Source organism: Ascaphus truei, chromosome 5 (assembly GCF_040206685.1).
Source record: "Ascaphus truei isolate aAscTru1 chromosome 5, aAscTru1.hap1, whole genome shotgun sequence".
Classification (NCBI taxonomy): domain Eukaryota; kingdom Metazoa; phylum Chordata; class Amphibia; order Anura; family Ascaphidae; genus Ascaphus; species Ascaphus truei.
The window spans coordinates 185,189,016-185,203,827 of record NC_134487.1 but is presented as its reverse complement, the minus strand read 5'-3'; positions in this window follow the sequence as shown (position 1 = coordinate 185,203,827).

The following is a 14,812-nucleotide window of genomic DNA, read 5'->3' as shown; positions in this document are numbered from 1 at the left end:
TCCATTTTTACATGGAACCCTGATACGCTAATGCTCGCTGTTCACACAGCTTTTAAGCACAGCATGAGATTAGATGCAAAGCCAGTGAAACCACTCAAAAATAGCTGTTTCGACCGTTTGGCTCTCATCAGTGTGAGGCTGGTTGTACTGGCTTTGCATATTTCAAGGTGTACCATACATTATATAAGTTATGGTGAGTGAAAAAGGCGACAAAAAACCTCCACTGTTGGCATACATCCAATAACAAATATCACTTGTGAGCACATTCACATGTCTTAGACAGGTCTGCAATCCAACAGCGATCATTAGCTTATAAGGGTTCCATGTAAAAATGGTGACACGGTGTGCAACTTTGCATATAATTTCCCAGAATCCCAGAATCCCTTGCATCAGTGGAAGCACTGTATGGTAGGTGATAATAGTGATAGGTAGGGGTGCAGACATGTGAATGTCCTCACAAGTGATATTTGTTATTGGCTATATGCTAACGGTGGAGTTTTTTTTGTCACCTTTTTCACCCACCATAACTTATATAGTGTGTGTGTGTGTGTGTGTGTGTGTGTGTGTGTGTGTGTGTACGTACGTACGTACGTACGTACGTACGTACGTACGTACGTACGTACGTACGTACGTACGTACGTACGTACGTACGTACGATACACTCACAGAACTAATATCAGGCTTAGTGGAGAATATCCTCAAACCTTAAGTCACAAGCACCAACAGCTTCATACAAGATACCACAGATTTTCTCAATAACCTTAACAACATCAACCAACTACAGTACCATTCAGCACACTGCTAGTTACCATGGATGTAGAATGCCTTTACAGCAACATCCCCTACAAGGATGGTATTGAGGCATGCTTGCAATTCCTTACAAAATCTCCCCTGGATGAGAAATACAGCGCTGATGTAATTACCAAACTGATAGCATACATCCTCACACACAACTACTTTAGCTTCAACAAGGAATTGTACCTAAAACTAATGGGGGCTAAGATGGCACCACAGTATGCCAATCTTTTCATGGCAAATCTTGAACAAAGTTTCCTAACTACATGCCCCCACAAACACTACGGAGACATTGATGACATGTTTATAATAGGGACAGAGGGTAAAGGAAACCTAAAACAATTCCATGAGTCCCTGAACTCATTCCATCCATCAATTATACTCAAAATTGATTATTCGGCAAACCTAGTAAACTATCTAGATACAACAGTAACACTGAAAGATGGCAAACTACACACATCTGTATGCAAGAAACCAACAGACAGATGCAGTTACCTCCACAACTCCAGCTTCCATCCCACTCATACCAAACAAGGTATCATACACAACCAGGCTATAAGATACCACCGCATATGCTCTGACACTGAAGACAGAAACAGGCATCTCACAACCCTGAACGAATCGTTCAGACAGAAGGGACACAAACCAAAGACCATTGCCAGAACTATTACATCTACACTAAAATCCCCATGAGAACACCTGCTACAATGCAGACAGAAAGAATCTACCACACACATACCACTAGTGGCTACATACAACCCTACCCTAGAGGGAATACGAAAAATAATCAAAGATTTGCAACCCATGCTGGCAGAGGATGTGACATTAATAGAAATCTTCCCCAAACCTCCCATTCTTGCATTCTGGCAACCACCAAACCTCAAACAGAAATGAGTCAACAGAAAACTTCATAGCAAACTTAAAGACACTGATAATGGCACAAAAACGTGCAACAACACACGTTTAAAACTCTGCAAACATATATGCCAAGATCCCACAACCAGTCACAACCATGGAACACTCAATGTTAAAGGATCATACAGCTGCACATCCAAGAATGTGGTTTATATGGTTCAATGCAACAAATGTGATCAAGGATGCTACCGTGGGGAAACCAGCCCAAAACTTCAAGGCAGAATGAAAATGCACAGACACTCTATACTCCACCACGAAGAAGGAAGATACTGCTCACCTGTGGGAAATCATTTCTCACTACCAGGTCATTCCATAAATGATTTAAAAATCAAAATCCTCAATGGAATGTTTAAAAGCACCCAAGAACGGAAAACATTTGAACTCAGAATGATAAGACTCTTTAACACCAAAACAAGAGGACTTAATGCAGATATTGGGTTTCTCACACACTATCACAATTGTTTGTAATTTGCCTGCCTGCCTCTCTGCCAATGTTCTTATCCACAACATCCCCCCCCCCCAAACACCCCTTCCCCCTCCATTCTGTTACTTGCCACCGTTTTATTACCCTTCCAACTTCTTCAAACATCCCTTTGTCACCCCACCTTATCTATATCTCAGTTTTTTCTGCTTTCCAAACAACTGTTTTATCTATAGATTCCTTTGTAAATCAGTATTGCTTGACCTGAGGAAGAGAGGAGAACTCTCGAGAGTTTGTCCTATGACATCAATTGTTAGTCCAAATAAAAAAGGTATCACCTAATACTGAAGAACTAATTTATTCTGCACCTGGACTAACACAGCTATTTCCGGAAATAACGGTGGAGGTCTTCTGTCAACTTTTTCACCCGCCATAACTTAAAATGTATGGCATATATACCATATATATATACCATACATTTTAAGTTATGGTGGGTGAAAAAGGCGACAGAAAACCTCCACCGTTAGCATATAGCCATGCATATAGTCCAATGCTGTGTTTAAAAGCTGTGTGAACGGTGATACATCAGATTAAATGGGCTCCATGTGAATGGATATTCCATGCAAAAGGTGACACATTGTGTGCTCATTTGCATGTAATTTCCCAGAATCCCAGAATCCAGTGGGAGCACTGTATGCGAGGTGATAATGGTTGAAAGGCAGGGTTGCAGACCTGTCTAAGACATGTGAATGTGCTCACAAGTGATATTCTTTACACCTGCAAAGACCATGCCAGGAGGATTGAAGCTATAAAATACTGGCTAGACAGGGACTTGTGTATCCCGAGTAAACATAAATATTTCATTTTGGACAGTGTCAAATTTATTTTAAATCATAATTATTTTTTATTTGAAGACACTTATTATTTACAGATCTGTGGAAAGGCCATGGGCGCGAGGTTCGCCCCTAGCTATGCCAATCTCTTCATGGGATTTTGGGAGGAGAGATTTGTGTGGCAAAATAAAGATCTTGGGGCGGGCCTCATGTACTATGGCCGTTTCATCGATGATATTATTTTGATTTGGGATGGAGAGGAGGCTATTTTATCCAATATTTTGAATTCTTTTGATAATAACCCTTTGGGTTTGAAATTTACATTCAATATAGATCCAGTTTCAATAGTCTTTTTGGATTTAGTGCTCACTTCAGAAGTGGACTCTAACATTGTTACGTCCACCCATTTCAAAGAAGTTTCTGTTAACAATTATGTTCATGCGTCTAGCAGCCACCATCAACAGTGGTTGAATAATATCCCTCTGGGGCAGTTTCACCGTATCAGGAGAAACTGCACCAGAGACATTGATTTCATTCAGCAGTCAGAAAAGCTCAGTCGTAAGTTCTATACCAAGGGCTATAATGATCAATTGGTTTCAGAATCCTTTGGGAAGGTAAATTCTTTGGATAGGTCTGCTATGTTTCATAAATCTAGAATTGCAAGGGAAGGGTCGCGTCCGAGTTATGGTGCCCCAGTGGCCACTGGAAATATGGGTCCTTCCACTCTAAGATTTATTACTACATTTAATCAGTCTTTTAGATCTATCCAAAAAATCATCAGTGACCATTGGGGTATTCTTAGGTGCGATCCCCATTTGAAAGGTATTTTTCCAGATCGAGCCTCTATTACAGGGCTGCACAACACGCGGCCCACGGGCCGCATGCGGCCCGCCTGGCCTCTCTGTGTGGCCCTCGATGAGATTTAAAAAAAAAAAAAAACTTTGAAAAAAAAAAAAACTTTGAAAAAAAAAAAAAACTTTGAAAAAAAAAAAACTTTGAAAAAAAATGGCGCCGATTCCCTGCGGTCCCGGCGCGCATGCGCTAGGCCCGCTCCGCCCCCCACCCCCCCTTCACTGCTCCCAACGCGGGGCGGAAGGGGAAGCAACATGCAGCTCCTCTGCGGGCCCGCTCCCCTCCCCCCCCTGCTCCCAACGCGGGGCGGAAGGGGAAGCAACATGCAGCTCCTCTGCGGGCCCGCTCCCCCCCCCTGCTCCCAACGCGGGGCGGAGGGGGAAGTAATAATTAAATAATTGAGCTCCTCCAGCGGCCTGCTTCTCACCGCTTCCCTCCGCGGCCAGCTTCTCGCGTCCCCCACGAGCTCACCTCCCGTGCCCTCCTCCCCCCCTTCCCCCAACCCGCGCCCCCAAGCCCACCTCCCGTCCCAGGCAGCTGCCGCAGGGATATCGGGGGCAGGAGGAGCAAGCGTCCGGCGGCAACCTGCACCCACCCGGGTCAAGGTAAGTCACTGTCACTGTTAGTCACTGTCACCCAAGTCACTGTCACCCAAGTCACTGTCACCCACCCACCCAGTCACTGTCAAGTCACTGTCACCCACCCAGTCACTGTCACCCACCCACCCACTGTCACTGTCACCCACCCACCCACCCAGTCACTGTCACCCACCCACCCACCCAGTCACTGTCACCCACCCACCCACCCAGTCACTGTCACCCACCCAGTCACTGTCACCCACCCACCCAGTCACTGTCACCCACCCAGTCACTGTCACCCACCCAGTCACTGTCACCCAGTCACTGTCACCCACCCACCCAGTCACTGTCACCCACCCACCCAGTCACTGTCAGTGTCACCCAGTCACCCACCCACCCAGTCACTGTGTACCACCCACCCACCCAGTCACTGTGTACCACCCACCCAGTCACTGTGTACCACCCACCCACCCAGTCACTGTGTACCACCCACCCACCCACTGTGTACCACCCACCCAGTCACTGTGTACCACCCACCCACCCACTGTGTACCACCCACCCACTGTGTCCCACCCTGTCACTCTTCCCACCCAGTCACTGTGTCCCACCCCGTCACTGTCACCCACCCACCCAGTCACTGTCATAGTCACTGTCACCCACCCAGTCACTGTCACCCACCCAGTCACTGTCACCCACCCAGTCACTGTCACCCACCCAGTCACTGTCACCCACCTATCCACCCAGTCACTGTCACCCACCCAGTCACTGTCACCCACCCACCCAGTCACTGTCACCCACCCAGTCACTGTCACCCAGTCACTGTCACCCACCCACCCAGTCACTGTCACCCACCCACCCAGTCACTGTCAGTGTCACCCAGTCACCCACCCACCCAGTCACTGTGTACCACCCACCCACCCAGTCACTGTGTACCACCCACCCAGTCACTGTGTACCACCCACCCACCCAGTCACTGTGTACCACCCACCCACCCACTGTGTACCACCCACCCAGTCACTGTGTACCACCCACCCACCCACTGTGTACCACCCACCCACTGTGTCCCACCCTGTCACTCTTCCCACCCAGTCACTGTGTCCCACCCCGTCACTGTCACCCACCCACCCAGTCACTGTCATAGTCACTGTCACCCACCCAGTCACTGTCACCCACCCAGTCACTGTCACCCACCCAGTCACTGTCACCCACACAGTCACTGTCACCCACCTATCCACCCAGTCACTGTCACCCACCCAGTCACTGTCACCCACCCACCCAGTCACTGTCACCCACCCACCCAGTCACTGTCAAGTCACTGTCACCCACCCAGTCACTGTCACCCACCCAGTCACTGTCACCCACCCAGTCACTGTCACCCACCCAGTCACTGTCACCCACCCAGTCACTGTCACCCACCCACCCAGTCACTGTCAAGTCACTGTCACCCACCCAGTCACTGTCACCCACCCACCCACTGTCACCCACCCACCCAGTCACTGTCACCCAGTCACTGTCAAGTCACTGTCACCCACCCACCCAGTCACTGTCACCCACCCACCCAGTCACTGTCACCCACCCAGTCACTGTCACCCTGTCACCCAGTCACTGTCACCCACCCACCCACCCAGTCACTGTCACCCACCCACCCACCCAGTCACTGTCACCCACCCACCCAGTCACTGTCAGTGTCAGTGTCACCCACCCACCCAGTCACTGTGTCCCACCCAGTCACTGTGTCCCACCCAGTCACTGTGTCCCACCCAGTCACTGTGTCCCACCCAGTCACTGTGTCCCACCCAGTCACTGTGTCCCACCCAGTCACTCTTCCCACCCAGTCACTGTGTCCCACACCGTCACTGTCACCCACCCAGTCACTGTCACCCACCCAGTCACTGTCACCCACCCACCCAGTCACTGTCACCCACCCAGTCACTGTCACCCACCCAGTCACTGTCACCCACCCAGTCACTGTCACCCACCCAGTCACTGTCACCCACCTATCCACCCAGTCACTGTCACCCACCCAGTCACTGTCACCCACCCACCCAGTCACTGTCACCCAGTCACTGTCAAGTCACTGTCACCCACCCACCCAGTCACTGTCAAGTCACTGTCACCCACCCAGTCACTGTCACCCACCCACCCACCCAGTCACTGTCACCCACCCACCCAGTCACTGTCAGTGTCAGTGTCACCCACCCACCCAATCACTGTGTCCCACCCAGTCACTGTGTCCCACCCAGTCACTCTTCCCACCCAGTCACTGTGTCCCACACCGTCACTGTCACCCACCCAGTCACTGTCACCCACCCAGTCACTGTCACCCACCCACCCACCCAGTCACTGTCACCCACCCAGTCACTGTCACCCACCCAGTCACTGTCACCCAGTCACTGTCACCCACCCACCCACCCAGTCACTGTCACCCACCCACTGTCAGTGTCACCCACCCACCCAGTCACTGTGTCCCACCCAGTCACTGTGTCCCACCCAGTCACTCTTCCCACCCAGTCACTGTGTCCCACACCGTCACTGTCACCCACCCAGTCACTGTCACCCACCCACCCAGTCACTGTCATAGTCACTGTCACCCACCCAGTCACTGTCACCCACCCAGTCACTGTCACCCACCCAGTCACTGTCACCCACCCAGTCACTGTCACCCACCCAGTCACTGTCACCCACCCAGTCACTGTCACCCACCCACCCAGTCACTGTGTCCCACCCAGTCACTGTCACCCAGTCACTGTCACCCACCCAAGGGGGGAGAGTGATGTGAGGTGCAAGGGGGGGAGAGTGATGTGAGGTGCAAGGGGGGGAGAGGGATGTGAGGTGCAAGGGGGGGAGAGGGATGTGAGGTGCAAGGGGGGGAGAGGGATGTGAGGTGCAAGGGGGGGAGAGGGATGTGAGGTGCAAGGGGGGGAGAGGGATGTGAGGTGCAAGGGGGGAGAGGGATGTGAGGTGCAAGGGGGGAGAGGGATGTGAGGTGCAAGGGGGGAGAGGGATGTGAGGTGCAAGGGGGGAGAGGGATGTGAGGTTCAGGGGGGGAGAGGGATGTGAGGTGCAAGTGGGGAGAGGGATGTGAGGTGCCAGGGGGGAGAGGGATGTGAGGTGCAATGGGGGAGAGGGATGTGAGGTGCAATGGGGGAGAGGGATGTGAGGTGCAAGGGGGGAGAGGGATGTGAGGTGCAAGGGGGAGAGGGGTGTGAGGTGCAAGGGGGGAGAGGGATGTGAGGTGCAAGGGGGGAGAGGGATGTGAGGTGCAAGGGGGGAGAGGGATGTGGGGTGCAAGGGAGGAGAGGGATGTGAGGTGCAAGGGGGGAGAGGGATGTGAGGTGCAAGGGGGGAGAGGGATGTGAGGTGCAAGGGGGGAGAGGGATGTGAGGTGCAAGGGGGGAGAGGGATGTGAGGTTTAGGGGGGAGAGGGATGTGGGGTGCAAGGGAGGAGAGGGATGTGAGGTGCAAGGTGGGAGAGGGATGTGAGGTGCAAGGGGGAGAGGGATGTGAGGTGCAAGGTGGGAGAGGGATGTGAGGTGCAAGGGGGAGAGGGATGTGAGGTGCAAGGGGGCAGAGGGATGTGAGGTGCAAGGGGGCAGAGGGATGTGAGCTGCAGGGGGGAGGGATGTGAGCTGCAGGGGGGAGGGATGTGAGCTGCAGGGGGTGGTGGGATGTGTGTGGTGTGTAGGGGGGTATTGTGTGTTTGATGTGGAAGGGGGTATTGTGTGTTTGATGTGGAGGGGTGTATTGTGTGTGGGTGAGGGGGAGAGATGGGGGTATGAGAGATAGATGGGGAGTATCGCAATGGTTGATAGTGTTGGGTTCTGGGGGAGATATGAGGATGATGATGGGTGCTGGAGGAGAGATGATGATGATGATGATGATGATGATGACGATGATGATGATTTTACCCGTGCGGCCCAATTTATTTTTCCTTGGAGCAGTTCGGCCCTTCGCACTTTACGAGTTGTGCAGGCCTGCTCTATTGTATACAGGAGGGCTAGAAGTATGAAGAGCATTATAGCTCCCACTAGACTTAGGTCAGTAGATGCATCCATCATGCCCGCCGCTGGGTATCCAGTTGGTAACCACAGGTGCGGACGTGGTCGGTGCATCACCTGCAAGCATCTTGAGATTAAGTCTCAGTTCATTTCTTCAAATAGAGGTACCATTTACCAGGTCAGGAATTTCATCAACTGTCAGAGTTCATATGTCGTTTATTGCATCCAGTGTGGTTGTGGCCTGCGATATATCGGCCGCACCACACGCACTCTCAGTACTCGCTTCTTGGAGCACAGGAGAGGTATTATAAAGGGTACCAATATCAATAGCATCTCTCGCCATTTCAGAATGGCACATAATCAGGATCCAAAAACCATGACTGTAATGGGCCTTGACACATCTCTTCTTGTGCTCTGGGAGGCGATAGATTCAAGATTCTTTGTAGACAAGAAACATTTTGGATCCACCAGTTGGGCACTCTTGCCCCTGGTGGACTCAATGAGTGTCTGGAAGCTAGTACACTAGTCTGACCTTCTTCCTCGTTAGGACTCTCCTCACTCTACTGTAGGTAGGATCCTCATCCCTCCTTTCCTACCCGTCCAAAATCCCATTCCTTCCCCTCTCCTCCCTTCCCCCTACCTTTCCCTTCTTTCCCTTCTTCCCCATCCCATTCCCTTCCATTTTTTCCTCCCCCCCCCCTTTCCCTCAGTCATCCCTTTTGCTCCTCCACTTCCCCCATTTAGTTTTATTATTTAGGTACTTTAAGTTAGATTGTTATTTTTGCTTGGTGTGTCCTGGTGTTTTATTTACATTCCTTTACCATATGCATAAATGTATGCATTTGGTGGTTGGTTTTATTTGTTTGAATTTGAAATTATAACTACATTCCTATATGCACCATGGCATTCCCATATATGTTTTTCCTTAACATTTATGATATCAATTAGATTAGTATAATCACTATATATTTTTTGTTTCCATTTTTGATAGTGGTTTTGTTTCTCTCTCTCTCTCCCCATTTCTCCTTTTTAACTCCCCCCCCCCCCCCCGTATTGGGTTGCTTCTATATTTTGTAATCATATACTACTTCTATGAAGCCCTAATATTATGTATCTCCTATGTCGCTCTGTCCAGTAATATGACAATTTTTTATTTAGTAAACAAGCAGTGTCTATATTTCATCTATAATGATCCTTGGGGTTTATTATCCTTCAAGTGGTTATTTTAATATTTTAATTTTTTTCTAATTTGATATGTTTTATTATTTTTTATTTTCATCATTATCTTTTAAATTAATTATTTCTGGTACATCATTTGTTCATCTATTCTATATTGACCATCATTTATATTAGCAACATTTAGAACGTTACCATTTTTTCTATATATATAATAAAATATATTTTTTCTGTATAATATATAGGTTTTTTTTGTATTGATAATTATGTTTTTTATGTTGGGTATGTTGGTTTTTGTTGCATTTATATTTGAGGTCAATATATATTTATATCCTCGTAATGATACTAATTTGTATTCTAATTGTTATTTGCAGTATATTTTGTATATAGTCTTCGTTAGCAGCATTTAAGATGCATATATGTGTATTTCATTCTTATTTTTATTATTATTTTATATGATCCCACCACGACAGTTTTATTCATTTCATTTAAAATTGTCCTTTGTTTTGTTTCGCCAATATTCACATATTTTAGCCAGTTATTATCATTTATCTCCTCCGGGAGCCACTTTTTCACCTTGATTGAATGAATAACCATTTGGTTTAGCTTTTTATACACAAGATACGGGTTGCTGGGCAACCTGCTGGCTATAAATACACAGTCTCTGTTATATCCATTACAAGCCCTTTGAGAAAGTCGCTGTTTGGTGACGAAAAGCGTCAGGGAACGTCAACGCGTAATTACGACTCCGCATGCGCACGAGGAGGCCACCTTGAGCGCGAGTCAGTATTGCGGCCATTGAAGTGTTGGAGGCATCTCTGGGACCTTAACAGATCAACCTTTCAGTTGTGACATCTCCGATTTCCTGGTAGCAGTTCCACAGCACTGGGGGAGCCTCGATCTGTGGACTTCTGTTACAGACAAGCCGGATGTTGGTGATATTATCACAAATTGCTTGAATTGTTTTTTATCTTCTGAGTGTATTTCTTCCCCCCCCCTCCCCTCCCTTCCTTTTACAATTAAATGTACTCTATTATGCTATGGGGCGTGCGCTCTCTCCTCTTTTTTTTCTTTTAGATTTCCTTTGGATGTGGTTTATCCATTTTGAGAGCACCAATTGTCTACTATTCATGGACTGATCTAAAAGGACTGGTTGGACGTTATTCTTTTTCAGCACATTTTGTTCACACCAGTGCACTTTACTATATGGTTCGTAGTATTTACTGTGTTGTATGTTTTTATAATTTTTGTTTATTGCACAATATTTGTAATTGTGGAATTTCCATATATACTTATACATGGTATAATTTCCACATCATACACTTTAGTCACTATTAGGGATTTTTTGTTCACCAATACTCTGGCGCTACTTTATTTGCCTTTTATATATATATATATGTATGTATGTATGAATGTATGTTTGTATGTCTTTATTTATATAGCTCCATTAATGTACATAGCACTTCACAGTAGTAATACACGTGACAATCATATAAATAACAAATAATATAAATAACAGATCATTGGAATAAGTGCTTCTGAAATAAATGTAACATTGTGGAAGAGGAGTCCCTGCTCCGAAATGCTTACAATCTAATTGGTTGTTAGGGAGAATGTACAGAACTAGAAGGAGGGCATTCTGGTAAGTGCGTCTGCAGGGGGCCAAGCTTTATGCATGAAGTGTATAGTCTTAGGCCTCGTTCAGGGTGCCAGAGGCAGGAGTTGGAGGGCGGGCGTTCGCGTGTGCGAGCGGCATTCTGCTGGGCGATGTGTGTACATCCTCCCCAGCAGACTTTTTCAAGAATTGAGGCTGCGGGGCTACAGACCCCAGCTTAGGGACCGAAGTTGCAGTCTTGAAATCATTTTCAAGAATGATTTCATTGGCTGCCGAGGTCCCAGTGACGCTGCTGCAGCTTCAAAAAACGAATTGGGTTGTTTATTGAAACTGTAGCCAGCGTCAACTCCGTACTTCGGAGACAGGGCAGCTGCTACTCTGACAACCAAAATTCAATTTGAATACATTGTTTCCGACGGCAGCTCGCACTTAAGCACGCCCTCCCTCCGAAGCCAGCACCCTGAACGAGGCCTTAGCCATGGTGCTACTCATATGCTTCTTTAAACAGGCGTGTCTTAAGGTGGGTCTTAAAGGTGGATAGAGAGGGTGCTCGTCGGGTATTGAGGGGAAGGGCATTCCAGAGGTGTGGGGCAGTCAGTGAGAAAACATGAATTAAATAAAATTCCACTTTATTTTACATATAAAAAATTATGCAATTCACATGTTGTCAGGTCACCCCTCGTTGCCCTGCGACCCCCATTACCTCCGTGGCCGGGATTGTTGTTGGGTGCTGCCGGAGCCAAGCGGCAGACCCGACGGCCAATCTGGAGGGTGGGGGCCGAGCAGGGAGCGCTCCGGTGCTCCGGAGGTTCCCGGCACCTCCCGTGTAGGGCGCCGCCATGATGCGCAAGTTCGCGCATGCGCAGTGAGTGCTGGCGGCCCTCAATAGTGGCGCATGCGCAGTTGCAGTGAGCGAATGCTACCCTACCAGGGAAGGCTCTTGGAAGGGATTACAAGTCCCATGAGCCTCAGCAGCACCCCATGTGACGCCAGGGAGCCAATAGGGCTGAAGGGTTGCCCTGCAGGACCAGGAATTTATACATTTCGCGTGCTGGAGAAGCGAGGTCAGTCAGGACCAGGAAGAGTAAGGGATAGGAGGTGTGCGTGCAGGGGTCTGTGACCCGCTGCATTAGGCCAGCAACCCCCCTCTAGGCCCCAGATAGGTCCTGAGCCCCTCTAATAGCTTGTGGTGCTATAGGGACAGGCCCTAGGTTAGGGACCCTGCCCCATTAGCTGTTTGCTAGTTAGGGACACAGCGAATGCTGCGTTTCCCGCCAAGAGGCTTGGGCTCAAGCCCACGCCATTAAAGAGAGCTGGACTATCTTCAGGGTGGGATCGCCCCTGACGGATCACCACGCGGTGGATCCTGGATGTCGTGCAGGAACTCGTCTGATCCTTTGAGAAGATTCTTTAAAGCCAGGTGCCGCCGCACCAGGCAGGTATCGTTATAAGTGCACCAACAAAGTACTCACACATAGTGGCAGCGCTGACCACGGGACAAGGGGGTTATACTGTGGACACGGTGTGGGGGTACACGGTGGTGGGCACGGGGTATACACTCCTAGCGGGAGTGACTGACACTTGAGACTTTGGTACAGTTACTGAGTTGCTAAAATATATGGTTAATGTGTTGTGTTATTGATGCTGCATATAGTAAATGGTTATACCTATACTCCAGTGTATGTGATTACTATATGCGGGTCCTGTGTAGGGTACATTCTATACTCCTAGAATCCTGCATAGGTGGAGGCGCTGATCAAGAGACGTTCCAGAGAGCACCCCAGGTTCCCAGCAAGCGGAGGCTCAGGCCCCTGGTGAACCTGCAGGTATACGCACCACACCTGGTAACACCTAGGTTTCCCCTCACACATACTCTATATGCGGTTGGGTGGGGGAATACCCGTTACACACATATACCTCCTTATTCCAAAACCAATTAACTTAACGTAAAACCAGAACCAAACACAAAAGATATTTTACAGGCAATGAAGATAGATGACTGATTTGCTAAATGATCAGCATGTTATAGGCTAGTTATCACCACTTCAGTTTTATGTATACATTAGTATATACAAATCCATAAATCTAAGTGTTTTATTGGGGAAATGATCGTTATTTATATTTAGCACCCTGCTAGGAATTTCCCTGCATGTCAGTCCTAGTAGTTGCAGGGATCAAGTCCTCACAAGGCTCTGACATGTGAGTTAGACACATATTGTTACTATAGTGTTGCATTTCCAATCCACGTTTAGCCATGCCTTAGGCCAGCGGTGCGCAAACTGGGGGGCGCGAGACTGCCTGCGGGGGGGCGCAGTTTACAGAGGCCACGCGCGCTTCCCGAAGGCACTTAAATTAAGTGCTGGGGGAGCTGCAGGGCCTCTGAAAACAATACTTACCTTGATTCAGCCGGCATTTGGAGCTGCGTCACCATGGCAACGCGGTGTCAAGTGACGTCACGTTGCTATGGCAACGTGACTTCATGACGCCCAGACGCCGGGAATCAAGGTAAGGAGGGAGGGGGGCCTGCGGAGAGGAGGACATCCAGCAGGGGGCGCAGGGAAAAAAGTTTGCGCCTCCCTGCCTTAGCCCGCGCTGGCCACTGACGAAAGTTGTCATTTGATTTTTTGCGACAAGGCCAGTGACGTCACTAAAAGGGGCGGGCCGCGCAATTTAATTGGTTTAGAGACAGTCACATGTGGCGACTGTCTAAAAAAATCACATTTTCCCTGCTTCAAAAGTTTTGGTTGCGACGTCGCTTCGTCGCCGTCGCGCTTACTATAAGCGCTTGCAATGGAGTCAATGTATTTGTTTCGGAGCGACGACGTGTCGCCGTCGCAAGGCACTATAAGCGCAGCCTTAGGAAGGAAGTTGCCAGAAGGTCACATGTACATGGTGAGGCCTTCTGCAACATGTATTCTGACCAGTAACTGAGGGTGAGGTTATACCCCTAACAAGGTTATAAAGGGGGCATCATGTGTTTTCCCTCAGATCTCTATGACTCCAGGTGGGATCTCACATGTATATCGTTTTTAAGTAGTCCTCCCCTGTTATTGTTTTCTTAGTGAAGTGCCCTAAAAGAACAGGTAACCTTCAAGTTAAGAAATGGGACAGACAGGCTCTCATAAAGAGAGGCCTGTATTCAGCTAAGGACATCCCTACAGTTATATGCTGGACGTATCCTACCTACACCACAGTAGCAAGTAGTTCCCATTTGCAGGACTAGGAAGAGACCTGGGTGGACTGCAAATGATTTCTGGACAAGGGTCTGGATCTGCGTCTTGGCAGAGCAAGGGTCTTTTGACTTAGATGAGCCACTACCAGTCTCATGGTGTGAGGGAAGGTAAGGTGTTGCCCTGTGTATGCTTAAAACCTGTCCTGTTCACAATGCATGGTGTATTCTGAATAAGTATCTACTGTTCTAATAAATACTAAAAAGTTCCTGGCGCCCTCTTTATTGCACTACTCCTCATACAAGCTGGGAGCCCGGATTCACCTACACCTTTAATAACCCTGTGAAAGGCACCAGAACTTTCAAAAACTGTCTATATCCCTCTTTAACACTGTACATGCTATCCCTTCATGCTAGGGGGGTAGGGGGTTACATATGTAACACTGTTTCCCTCTGAACA